At 36.8% G+C, this 13,395-nt stretch overlaps 1 long non-coding RNA gene across 1 annotated transcript; it reads left to right on the top strand.

The window, feature by feature from the left end:
• Nucleotides 1-3,776, top strand: LOC122317852. The gene is made up of 4 exons (XR_006244672.1): nucleotides 1-220; nucleotides 1,882-1,964; nucleotides 3,148-3,364; nucleotides 3,546-3,776. It is a non-coding gene; the product is annotated as an uncharacterized LOC122317852 (long non-coding RNA).
• The last annotated feature ends 9,619 nt before the right edge of the window (nucleotides 3,777-13,395 follow it).

Here is a 13,395-nt window from a genome sequence, read left to right as displayed (position 1 = left end):
CGCACTGCTATGTTATATTTGTGGCGAGTTTTAACTGCCACAAAATGTCAAATAAAATCCTACGCAAATTCCTCCTCCTTTCTTTCCCCCATTCTTTCTTTTCCTTGTCCCCCTTTTTTCTTTTCCCCCAGCTCGATACTCCCTCTATATTCTCTGTGAGTTTGCTGCTGCCCTTCCTAAGCCATGTCTACCGCCATGTTGTTGCCACATCATCGAGGAGGTGAGTCTCTCAATCCTCCATCTCTCTCTCTCTCTCTCTCTCTCTCTCTCTCTCTCTCTCTCTCTCTCTCTCGTTGTATGTGGGGGATATCAATTGGAGCGTGGACTAGGGGCTGCTGCTCAATGAATGGGTCTGCGTGTTTCAAAATTTTCCCTCCCCCTTTTAGGTGTGTATTGCAAGTATTTCATCTGAGCATAGTGCTATTGCCTTCATCTATGTTTGTTTTGATTTAGTAGATTTGGAGTTCCTATGTTTTTGGGTAAGTTCACTTTTTTTTGGGATATTCTCCATGATTGATTGTGAATCTGTTACAAATTGCAGTGCTTTATCTACATTAGGGCTTTTAATTTGATGTTGAAGGATGGGTTTGGATAAGTTTTTAGATACTGATTTAAAATTAATTTGGGGTTTTGGGAGCTTTGTCGAATGTTGTTTTTGGTGATATACATTCAAAAGTTGATAAAGTTAGGTTTTATTTGATTTTAGTTAATGTGGGGTTGCTCAACCCCATATTATTATGTTGGATGCCTTTAATATTAACTATCAAAAAGAAATTTTGTTGTGTAAATGCCTTTTGGTTTATGTTAAAAAAATGTTTAATTTGACTAGGAATTCTTGATGGTTGAAATCACACACATGCATGTTTTAACCATGGGAAAAAGAAAATACTAAGAAACTTATATGTTTTGCAAGCTTTTGTAAAAAGAATTATGGTTTTTTGGATGAATGGTTGAAGTCATAGTGCACTTTTCCAATTTGGGTTTGGGTGTGCATGGCGTTTGATCAATTAGCATACGTCCATTGCCTTTGTTGCTTTCTTTTTGGCACAAATATTCACACATAAAAGGTATAGTCAATCATCACTCTAATTTGCTTACTTACCCATTCAACTAGTTACCTATTAAATTAAGCATTGTGAGCAACCTATCATGTGCCCTCTGATAGAATATGCATATAAAAATATTTATCAATGTATATTTATCATGTGCCCTTTGATAGAATATGCGTATAAAAGCATTGTGAGAAAACTATAATCATTGGTGCTAAATAAAAAATTAACATGAGAGTTACTTGGGTTGTGTTGTTTGTGTTATTTTGGGTTGTGTTATTTTAGGGCTTTAAGTTATTTCCTCTTGTGAGTTGTTAGACAAGTGTGATAACTGACTATGGTTTTTTTATTTTCTTTGTCTCCTTAAACCTATTTTTGTTCTCATCAGACCCTATTTGATCATGATTATTAACTTAAGCTCCCCTTCTGGTTTTCTTATTACTCTTCCTCTGTTTTTCTTATTTTTCTCCATGTTATTTGCTTCTTCCCCTTCTTTTCACCTTTTCCCTTTCTATCATTCTCAATTCTAAGTATATTTTGCGTGTGCTTAATGGTTGCTTCTAATGACAAGGTATATTGATACTGCAAAACTATACATTTTTTAAAAATGAATGGCATTTCAGATCTAGACTTGTTTGGCATATATGGATCATTAGAATGATATATGCATATTAGCACCTCAATGTAATCTCTTGAATGTTTGATAATATGTTAGGTCTTGCTTTCTTTGGTTTGCCAACTACTAATTTAATTGGTTTATGTTAGTTTAGCCAGTGCTGGATGTTTAACTGATTTTGGTAAGATTCTTTTCCCATTGGCATCAACCTTGCAGTGTGATGGAGTATGAAGAGCAAGAAAAAGGTCATGTGTGGAGTGTTGATTTTTCGCATACAGAACCATCGATGCTTGTATCCGGTAGTGATGATTATAAAGTACTATTTGGTGCAGTTTTATTGATCTTAATCGAGTTTGTTGGTATGCTTAAGCTATTTGTTAAGTAGAGGGGACAATCAAGGATATGATATGCACTTTTTGCATGAGAAATTTGAAGGTGTTGGTGAATCCCAAATCGGTTGCATTTTTTTTTTTACTTTATTTGGGCTTTTGTACTAGCTGGATTCTCCAATGATAGTTTGTTTATTTTCCTTTTTTGGAATTTTTCTTTTGAGACATTATGTAATGACCCAAGGAAAATCTAAGCCACATTTATACTCATACTCCAAAAGATTAGTTAAGTTATAATTAGAACCTATTGGAAGCATTACAAACAGTAATAATTTCTCATTTCTAAACAATATAGGATCTTATTAATCACTATTCTATACTCCATTCAGGGTGTACAAACTCTCACTTATATCCTTGTTGTCCTTGTTGTCAGGCCATTCTATTATAGATGATAAGGCTCAAGTCTCGCACTTTTGGCTAGATATTAGCTCTGAAATCATTTTTAAAGGCCCAAAGAAAGTACCACATATTCCAAAAGGACTAGTTAATGTTAAAATTAGATTCCCTTAGCAAGAACTTCTCTATACATATTAATATGGGAACCCATTCACTGCCATTCTATTCTCAATTTGCGGTATTACATAATAACTTTGAATCTGATATAAGTTCCCAACATAGTGTTAGATTGGGTGGACATCAATTTATTGTTATCAATTATCCAACGTACCAAGTTAGCACCCTATAGTAAAGCATTATAACTAAATGTAATTTGCTCAAAGTGCATCTATTCTTTGGATTTTATTCATTGTATTTATGTGGATAAGCCTCATTGATAGTCCATACTGTCTAATGCCTAAAAGCTTTTCTTTAATTTGATTCGCATGGAAAATTGTTTGCATGCACATGCATAAACAAGTTCTGTTGTTTGACATCCACTTTGGGTTTGTTTTCTGGAAAAAGCTTATTGTGAAAGGGTAGGCAAAATATTCTGTTCATATTAGGATTGCAGTAGGAAATTGACTTATCACCCCCCCTTCCCTCCCCCCTAGTAGGACAAAGCTTTAGTTGCAGGTTATTTGTTGACAACTATTTTCCAATTTTTTGTCCTGTATTTAAGAAAGCCACTTTCTACTTATTGTTATTTGTGTAACAGCCATAGAGAGCTCTGTGCAATGGCAAGGACATGTTTACCTAATATGTGGTATCTTTTGGAACAATAGAACCTTTCAAGTATGAAACACTTTGCCTAATATGCGGTATGTGGACTCATTACATTCTCTCAGATTTGTTCATCCAATAATCATAAACAAGAGGTTCAACATTTGAAAAGACAATTACTTATTGCCACAGAAGAAAGAAATAAACTGGAGGTTAGTACACATGAGAACTTTGATGTTTTCTTTTTGGTTACTATACAATTTTCAAATGCACCTTTTGGAAGCGAAAATGTTTGCATATTTTAAGTTGTCATGGCTATATGTGAAACCCATATGTGCACATTATAACTTTGATGTTGTTCCTTTTATTGATCCCTTGCATCTGTTTACACAGAAAGCATGCATGTAGAGCAGATACTTTTGAGCCATCAACTAATGGATGAAATAAAATTCAACCGGAAGTGAAACTTATCCAAGATTGCATTTGGTGAATCTATTGCAAACATATTTCTGAGGATGTTTTGTCAATGCATGATACATGTGAAATCCATGTGTCATGTTTGCATCTTCAACTTTTATATGATGTTTACCTTGTAGAGGACTTTATTTTTAGTCTTTTGGTTAATTCTTATTATGATTGGATTTTTATTGATTTTCCTTGAACTTTAAAATTTTTATTTGGCTTGGATTTCTTGAATATGGTTTTATGCTTATATATATATATATATATATATATATATATATATATATATATTTGGATAATTGTTCTTTGCGATGAATCCTAATTCGCCAAAGATATATTCTTTCTAAACGTTTATCATTATTTGCGGCGAATCATACTTGCTGAAAATAATTATTTCTGGAGAACTAATCTTGTAGCAAAACTATTTATACCTCGGTTGAAAACTATTATTTCGGATGTAATTTCTTTGCGGAAAAAAAAAATCTATCCTATGAAATCCAAAGGCCCAAACTTGTTATTCTTGACCAATTTTCCTCAAACAAAATTCGGTTTGGTGAAATATTTTGCAGCGAAAAGGATGCTTTGTGCTGCGAAAGTATCTCATTGTAAAAGGATAGATTTATTGTTGTGGTAGCAACAAAAGTAATTAAAACACAAAAGAGACCCATTCAAAAGAAGGGAAAAAAAAAAACATGTGAACCAAACCCCAATTGACGAAAATCCATGTCTCTTAATAATTCCTGATCATCTAAATTTCTAAAAGCTCCTACATCTCACTCTCTATTCTTTTAAAAAAATATTTCTCTATTTTTTATTATTTTTTAACTCATTTATTTTTACATTTTCTTAACTATTCAGTTATTTATATTTCTCCTTGTATTTTGAAAAATTAATCTCTAATGATTTTTTAAAAAAGATTAATTATTTATCTCTTGAAAAGTGTAATATTTTCAAATTTTATCATTTTTAATAATAATTTTTTTCCCAAGGTTTAATTATTATAAATGATAAAGAAGGGCATGAGAGTGGATGTGAGAGAGAATAGAAATGCAAGAGGAAATCTTCATGTGGGAATAAAAAATCTCCAAGAGGAAATGTCCCTATTTTGATTAGTCGGATGCAGGGCCAAATTTTACAAAGTTAGACAATTTTGACTATATTTTAGTCATGGGTTAGAATTGATCAGCCTAATGCCAATACTCTTTAACATGACAGAAAACTGGTGACAAAAGCGGAGGGCATAATGCTAAAGCAACTTAATGATAACTTTTATCAATATTTGAAAAAAATATCATCTTGATCTTGAAAGTATTCAAATAAGTTATGCAAACAAAAAATAAAATTCCAAATTAAAAATTAAATCATACAAACAAAAAATTATATTCTTTCTTAAGTTCATGCATTGCTTATAGAGTTATATCGATGATATCTATAATAGGTGCTTTTATAGAAACAAATTCCTTCAATAAATCAGCCACATTATTATGAAAATAATATTAACAGATTTGGAATAAATATTAATTAGTAACTTCAAAAATAAATTCTACTTAAAATTCTTTAGTATGTTATGCTTAGTATAGAAATTCATTTTATTACCATATTAAAATTAAAGAAGCATTATTTTATAAAAAAAAAATTATACTCATCATTCCTACACTATACATGAAAGATTTAGAAGATTGAGAAATAAAATGTCTTGAATGAATATCAAGCCTGAGAACCTTTGCTATTTATTATGGATGAAAACCAATCCATTCGGCGCGATTTTTAAGCAAAACCAACGTCGACTGACAAGAGGAAAAACGGTGGTGCAACTGACCATAACCAGTTGATGGGGAGAAGAAAAATCGACAGTATCAACTCTGGCAGTTATTTGGTAGTTCACAATTGGTTCTCGATTCCCCCTAGCGGTGATTGTTGTCTGCGGGATTAGAGAAAGAGAGTTGCAGAGGAGAGATAGAGAGGACACTACAAACAGAAAACAAATCGAGGAAGAAGAAAGGTTGGAGAAGATTATATAAATTGGAAACGACACCATTTGGTTTTAAATCCAGCGGCGTCGTTTCACTTATTTTTTGTTTCATACATAATAGATAAAATTAGGGCTGAGCATAAATCTGAAAATCAGACTCCGGCTCCGCTTTGACTCCGACTTGTCGGAGTCGGAGTTTTTTTCTACTAAAAAGTCGGAGTCGAAGTCGGAGGTGGAGGTGTTCTGACTCTTACTCTGCTCTGATCCAACTCCGACACACCAACTCCGACTCCGATTAATCCTCTGACTCCGACTTCCCATCCGACCTCGACTCCGACTTCCACTCCGACTCCAACTCCGATATTTTGCATATTTTATAAAAATATATGTTTTGAATATATTAACATCTAATAAATGATAATGTATAAATATTATAATGAATAATATAAGTTAATATAGTTACTATAAGTTAATTTACATTACTAATTTATTATAAGTTAATATAGGCTATATAGTTACTATATAGTTATATTATATATAATTATAGATTATATATATACTATATATATTATTTTTACTTATTGTATATAACTATACCTTATATAGTTAATCTACATTACTAATTTACTATAAGTTACTATATAAGTTACTATAACTTATTTTATATTTTACATTACTAATTTACTATAAGTTAATATAGACTATATAGTTACTATATAAGTTACTATAGCTTATTTTATATTTTACCTTACTAGTTTACTATAAGTTAATATATAATATATAGTTATATTATATATAATTATAGATTATATATATACTATATATATTAAGGGCTTATATAATATATAGTTACTATACTATTTATTTTTTATACATTAATCATATATATTTACATATTTTATATAACTATACCTTATATAGTTAATTTACAGTACTAAATTACTATAAGTTACTAAATACTATATAAGTTACTATACCTTATTTTAATATGAAATATCTTATTTTATTTTATATATTATAATATTATATATATAGTATAGTTTATATATATATAATATACTATATAACTATATATATATACTTTATAGTATTAGAGTCATTAGACTATATATATTTATACTTATATAATATATATAGTTATACTTCTATAATATATTGTTATATTATATATAATAGTATAGTTAATATATATAGTATTAAAACAAAATTAATATTTGATTTAGAGTTTATAAAAAAAAAAAAAAAAGGCTGAAAATGACCAAAACAGGGTCCAAACGGCATCGTTGGACTCTGTTTTGGTCACAAAAACAGAGGGTCTAGTTCATTATAGTAAAGCGGCGCCATTTTTCACTTAAACAGCGCCGTTTACTTCAGTCAAGACTCAGCTTTAATTTCCCCCCACCTCCCAACACTGTCCCTCACAGCTCACTCATTCGGCACTCAGCAGATTCACTACAAGGAACCCTAGCTCAACCCCCACGAAACGGCGTCATGATCTCAGCCGCAACCCAACCCTAGCCTTCGACAGCGTCGTTGCTTCTTCGGTATCTCTCTCTCTCTCTCTCTCTCTCTCTCTCTCTCTCTCTCTCTCTCTCTCTCTCTCTAACGGAAATCATGGATATGGGTTTGAAATCGTTCTCCAGCCGCACTTATTCAAGTTATTCTCTTCGTTCTCCGGCGCCACGATATTATTTTTGATCATATTATTTGTTTTAGTTGTTTTGATTTCTCTTTTATCTGTTATGGTTTTGGTTGTTGATTTGTTTGTTGGTTGTTGATTTGTTTTTATTTATTTTTTTTTTTTGAAGCTCTGTTTTAACTTTTCAGGTGCCCCAGTCGGCACTCGGCAGTCCCCGTCGGCCGTCGCCCCAAGTCCCCACCCCCAGCCAGATATATCTGTGATCACAGACCTAGTTTCCAACTTGGCCGAGTCCCTACGCCGTCGCAGCTCTGGGTCATCGCACGGTGCCCACTGCCCTCCCACGGTCTCACCGACTCCGTCTCGACTCTGGTCCGACAAGTCGGAGTCGGAGCCGAAGCGGAGCATATAGCCTTCGGAGCCGGAGCCGAAGTCGGAGTCGGAGTCGGAGTCGGAGGACCCAGATACCGACTCCAATCTGTCGGTGCTTAGCCCTAGATAAAATGACGCAATTTCAGTTATGTTTAAAACACAACTAATGGCATAAAATAGTGCATTCCACTTAAACTTAAGTGGAATTGAGTCATTTCATAAACATAATGTTATAAGGCATTGGCCGGTTCAGCGGTTTGAACCGGTCTCAAACCACGACTGAACCGATGCCAATCGGTTTTGTTAAAATGTTGTCGCCCACCGACATGTTCCTTGCTAGTTTCAGTCGGTTCCAATCTCTAGCGGCCGATGTGTGTTGGTCACGGCCTGTGTGGCGATTTTTTGTACACCCCTACTATTTATACTTGAATGTATCATGTACACGTAATAATGAATTAGTACAAATTAATACAAATATAAAAATTAGTACATAATTTTAACTGGTCTTTTATCTATAACATGATCTTGCATTATGAATTACTGTTGGCTGGATTGCCTTTTATAAAAGATTTGCTCTGTGACTCTTGTGACACTGTAGCTTGAATCTTGGGGAGCTCTGAATGTGATGATTCATGTAAATCTAGTGGCTTGGTAACTGTCTTGACATCGTCGTGCATGCTCATGGGTGTGAAATAGAATCTAAGCTTGTCTCAAAGAATGAGGAAACGGTAGAAGTAAGCCCTTTGGTAAATATATCTGCAAGTTGATCAAGGGTAGGGACATATCTTGTGATAATATTCTTAATAATGACCTTTTCCCTTATGAAATAGTAGTCAACCTCAACCTTGTTTGGTGTGGTCATGAAACACAGGATTAGGGGCCAAGGCTAGAGCTCCAAGGTTGTCACACCAGAGTGTAAAAGGGGTAGCAAGTGGTATGTGGGGCTCTTTAAATAGCATTTAAAGCCAATACAATTTAGCAGTAGCCATAGCCACATGTTGTTTCTTAGCACTCCAACTAATCAGCCATGGACTAAGAAAAACAGCATAGCCAGTGTGGAGCGTCGATCATCAGGATTTCCAGCCCAACCAGAGTCATTAAATGTTGTTAGATTGAGTGTGCCACACCTAAAAAATAAACCATGGTGTAAGGCCTTTAGGTAGCGAAGAACCCTCTTGGCTACAGTCCAGTGCGTGGTGATGGGGTTGTGCATGAATTGACAAAATTGGTTGACAAGAAATGCAATATCTAGACATGTGAGAGTCTAGTATTGCAACGATCCAACCAGTTGACTATAGTTTATGGCATTGGGTAGGGGATCACCATCATTTTGGGAAAACTTAGCACCTGCAGGCAAAGGTGTTTTGGCTGGTTTAACTCCAGCTATCTTGCATTTCTCTAGTATATTTGCAATATATTTTTCTTGAGGCAAATGGTGACCCACTGTAGTGTGAAGGACTTGAATGCGTAAAAAGAAATGGAGAGGCCTGAGATCTTTCATTGTAAAGGTGAGTTTCAAACAATCAATCAAATGAGTAATAGTAATGGAATTGTTTCTTGTTATGATAATATCGTCAACATATATAAGTTAAAACAGAGAAACATGAGATTAATGAAAGATAAACATGGAGTAGACTACTTTGAACTCTTGAAAGCCAAGACCAAGTAGAGTATTGGTGAGTTTGTTGAACTAGGCTTGAGGGTCCTGTTTAAGGCCATAAATGACCTTCTAAAGCTTACAAACATGGTTGGGATATGTTGGATCGACAAATCTAGGAGGCTGCTCCATGAAAATTTCTTCCTCAAGAGATCCATTGAGAAAGTCATTAGATATGTCCAGTTGCCTTATGACCAATTGTAGTGAATTGCAAGGGCTAAAATAGCAAGGATGGTAGAGCATTTAACCACGAGATTGAAAGTTTCATTGTAATCTATCCCATCTTCTTGTTCAAAACCTCAAGCCACAAGCCAAGCCTTAAAGTGATCAAGAGAACCATCTGTCTTTTGTTTAACTTTGAAGACCCATTTGTTGGTGATATCGTTCTTGTTACTGGGTCGTGGATAGGGAAACCATGTCTGGTTGGACTGGAAGGCATGAGCTTCTTCTTGCATGGCTTGGCGCCAATGAGGTGATGTGTTTGCTTGAGCAAACGTGTGTGGAGTGGCAAGGACAGTGGAGTGAAAGGCCATTGGATGCTTCGTAGAATGGTAAAGATGACATTTAGGAAAGGCTTTTACTTTTTTGGTGCCATCTTGGAATCAGGTAGTCATGGAATGAGAGGAGGTAGAGGAATGATCAAGATTTGTGGAGGATGGATGACCAGCGATGGGATCTAAGTTTTGGATTGTTAGTGTTTTCAGAGAGGTGAAGGGGGGAAGATGAGATATGGGGTGAGGTGGTGATGTTTGTGGTGGGAAGGGATTATGTGGACGAAGCTGTAGATGCAAGATTGTTATCAGTTGGAATAAAAGATGATACTTGAGCTGAAGGAGGAACAACTTGTGCACTTTGTAAGGGAGCAATTGCAAGTGGAGCAGAAACTAGTGCAAGTACATTTGGTAGAGATGGAGACCAATCATTTGTTGGAAAGTTGGTTTCATCAAAGAACACATGTCTACTAATGATGAACTTTTTTGAGTGAGGTTCACAACACCTATAGCAGAGCTGTAACCCAAGAAGACACATCTTTTAGACTGATATATTAGTTTGTGATTGTTGTAAGGTTGAAGTAAGGGATAATAGGTACAACCAAAGACACATAGCAAGGTGTAAGCTAGTTGTTTGTTAAAGAGCTTAAAGAATGGTGACTGATTATGTAGAACTGCAGTAGGTAGCCTATTAATAAGATAAACTGATGTGTTAAAGGAGTTTACCTAAAATGAAGAGGGGTAAGTGAGACTGTGCAAGCACGGCTAAACTTATCTCGACTATGTGTTGATATTTTCTTGCAGCCAATCTATTTTGTTGAGGAGTGTGGAGACATGAGATTCTATGAGTAATCACATGGGAGATTAGAAACTGCTTGAAGCAATGAGAAGTGAATTTTCCACCTCCATCTGATTGAAAAGCTTTTATTATGGTAGAAATGAGGTTTTCAGCCAGGCATTTGAATTTTTGAAAGCAATCAAAGGTATTGGACTTGGCATGCAGTGGAAATAACCAAGTAAATCTTGAGAAATTATCAATAAAAATAACATAATACTTGCATCTACTAAGAGAAGGAACATGTGAGCTCCATAGATCTAATTGAATCAGTTCTAAGGGTTGAGATGTTACATTATTTGACTTTGAAAAAGGTAAACATTTTGATTTTGCCAACTGGCAAGACTCACATAAGGAACTATGTTGATTGGATTTGGTTACAGGAAGATTCACAAGGTTCCTGACTTGGTTAAAGACTAGTGAAGTGGGATGTCCTAGTCTTTTATATCAAGTAGCAGAATCTGTCATGGCCCTTATGAAGGTAGTGACTCTCCTTAATTTATTTATTAGCCTTGACAGCATGATAGAATAAAGTCCATCTCTACAGAACCTTTGCAAAAGTGTCTGCCCCATGCGAGTGTCCTTCACAAAATAATGAGAGTCGGTCCAAATGAATCAACAATGATTATCAACATAAAACCTTTGTATGGATAGTAAGTTTGCAATAGCAGCTGGGCAGTGTAAAATGTTTTTCATTTGAAAAGAATTATTAGAATTGAAAAGAGTGCTAGAACCGGTATGAGCTATGGATAGACCATCACCATTACCTATTGCCACTTTTTCATCACCTTTATAAGAGTCTTGTATTGTTAGATTCTCAAACGCACATGGTTGTTGGTGACACTACTAGCATACCATGTTTGTTCGTTTGATGAGTGTTGAGTAGCATTTGTTCTAGCAGTCATTACTACAAGTTACATGGGTGGATGCTTCCTTTGACAGGCAAAGTTCATACGATGGAAGCAATCAAGACCTTGGTGTCCCATCTTTCCATAGATTTGACATGGTGCTTTGGCGACAGTTCTAGTAAAAGATGTGTGGTTTTTGGAGTTGCCCTGGCCATCATTTTGATGTTGTTGATATGAGTTACTGCTAGTTTTGTTGTTTTGTTGGTAGTTTTTGTTATGACTAGAATTCTTTCACATCTGATTATATTGCTTTGGCTTGTGAGAATATAAGGCAAAATTTCCTGATTCACCACTGCTTGCAGTAGATGTAATACTAAGTACCAGAATTTTTCTTAACGTAATACAAGCTGTTTAAAACATACATAAATGAAATATTACAAAAACACAAGTACAGCTTTAAACCCAATATAAAGCATAGCATCAGCAACCCGGCGGAGCCGCATCCTCGGGCTCAGCCTCCTCCTCTTCGTCCTCCAACTCTGCACCAAAAGCTACGGAACCAAAAATGGTACCGCAGGTAAGTAAAACCCAAACACTACTAGATAAAAACACATAGAACTCAAACAATATGCATGAAACATGCCCAATGCACAAAGCCCATAAAACACGATTTTTCCACACACGCCAAAAACCCATTTGGCCCAAAAACACATCCTTTCCGAAAAACACGCCAAAAGTCACATTTGGCCTTATCTGACTCAAACCAGAATCCATTTTATCCATATGCGCCATGACCTTCCCTAGGGGTCATCCGCACACCCTGGCTCCAGTGCCACACCGCAGAGTACCACTACGCATGTGACACCTAACGAGCGATGCCCAGTTCCGCGCCCCGCGCGTTCGTAGCCAAGCATCCTCTAGCCCTCACCAGCGAAGGGCCACGGAGTCGGTGCGTAGAGCGATGCCCGGTTCCGCGCCCGGCGCGTTCGTAGCCAAGCAACCCCTAGCCCCCGCTCCCGTCGTCTAGCGACAACCCAGGGGACATCACTCAGTTTATTCCGCTCCCGAGTGACCAGAGGAGCTCCATCGGGATAATACCTCATCCCGGCTTGGGGTCGTGATACACACACACCCGTAAGACCACTTACGCCAATACACAGGCTTTTCACACTATTTCACAAACACACGTGCATGCACCATGCAATGCCATAACAATGCATAAAAATAATCCAACAACATAAGTCAAATAAACAGGCAACTCCGTCCTCCATCTATCCGACCCCCGAACTCCTCGGACTCAGTCCGGAATCAGCCAACCAACAGATAAAATAAATTGAATGAGCAATATATATTTAAATCTGAAAATAGGGTTTGGAAAATACTTACAGCGCTATATGGCAATTTTAGAAAACACGAGGCGTTGCAAACGGCGGCGAAAAAGCAACGTCACAGTGAAAATTCACTGTGGCCGTGGGTTGTGAAAAACCCACTTTTGAACGAGGACAAACTAGGGCTTGGGATTGATAGGGAATGGTCTAGGGATGATTGTGAAGCTATTGGAAGTGGTGGTTGGCCGTGGGTGGCGGCGAAATCGCCGGAAAGAGGCCGAATTTCCCAAAAAAGAAAGCTAGCTCGTAGGAGCTGTTCCGGTGGTCGTTGGAGGCCGGAAATAGGTGGGTTAAGACGGCAAGGGACCGGTGATAAAGTGGTGAAGAAATGGTGGCCGGAGGTGGAGCGATGGCGGCGGATCGGAGCCAAAGCCGTGCGGGCTTCAAAGGGATTTTCCGGCCAAACGGCCGGCCGGTTGGGGATGAGCTTCGGTGGGGAGGTGCGCCGGAGGGAGACGAACCGAACGGTACCAGCGGTGAGCCGCACGGTGGCCGGACAGCGGTAGATCGGGGAGTTGAAGCTTCCAGCGTGAGGGAGGAGAGAAGAGAGAGAGAGGCCGGGGGGGTGGGTCGAGCGGG

Source organism: Carya illinoinensis, chromosome 8 (genome assembly GCF_018687715.1).
Source record: "Carya illinoinensis cultivar Pawnee chromosome 8, C.illinoinensisPawnee_v1, whole genome shotgun sequence".
NCBI lineage: Eukaryota > Viridiplantae > Streptophyta > Magnoliopsida > Fagales > Juglandaceae > Carya > Carya illinoinensis.
Note: the sequence above shows the minus strand (reverse complement) of the source record. Positions and strands in the feature narration are given on the sequence as shown.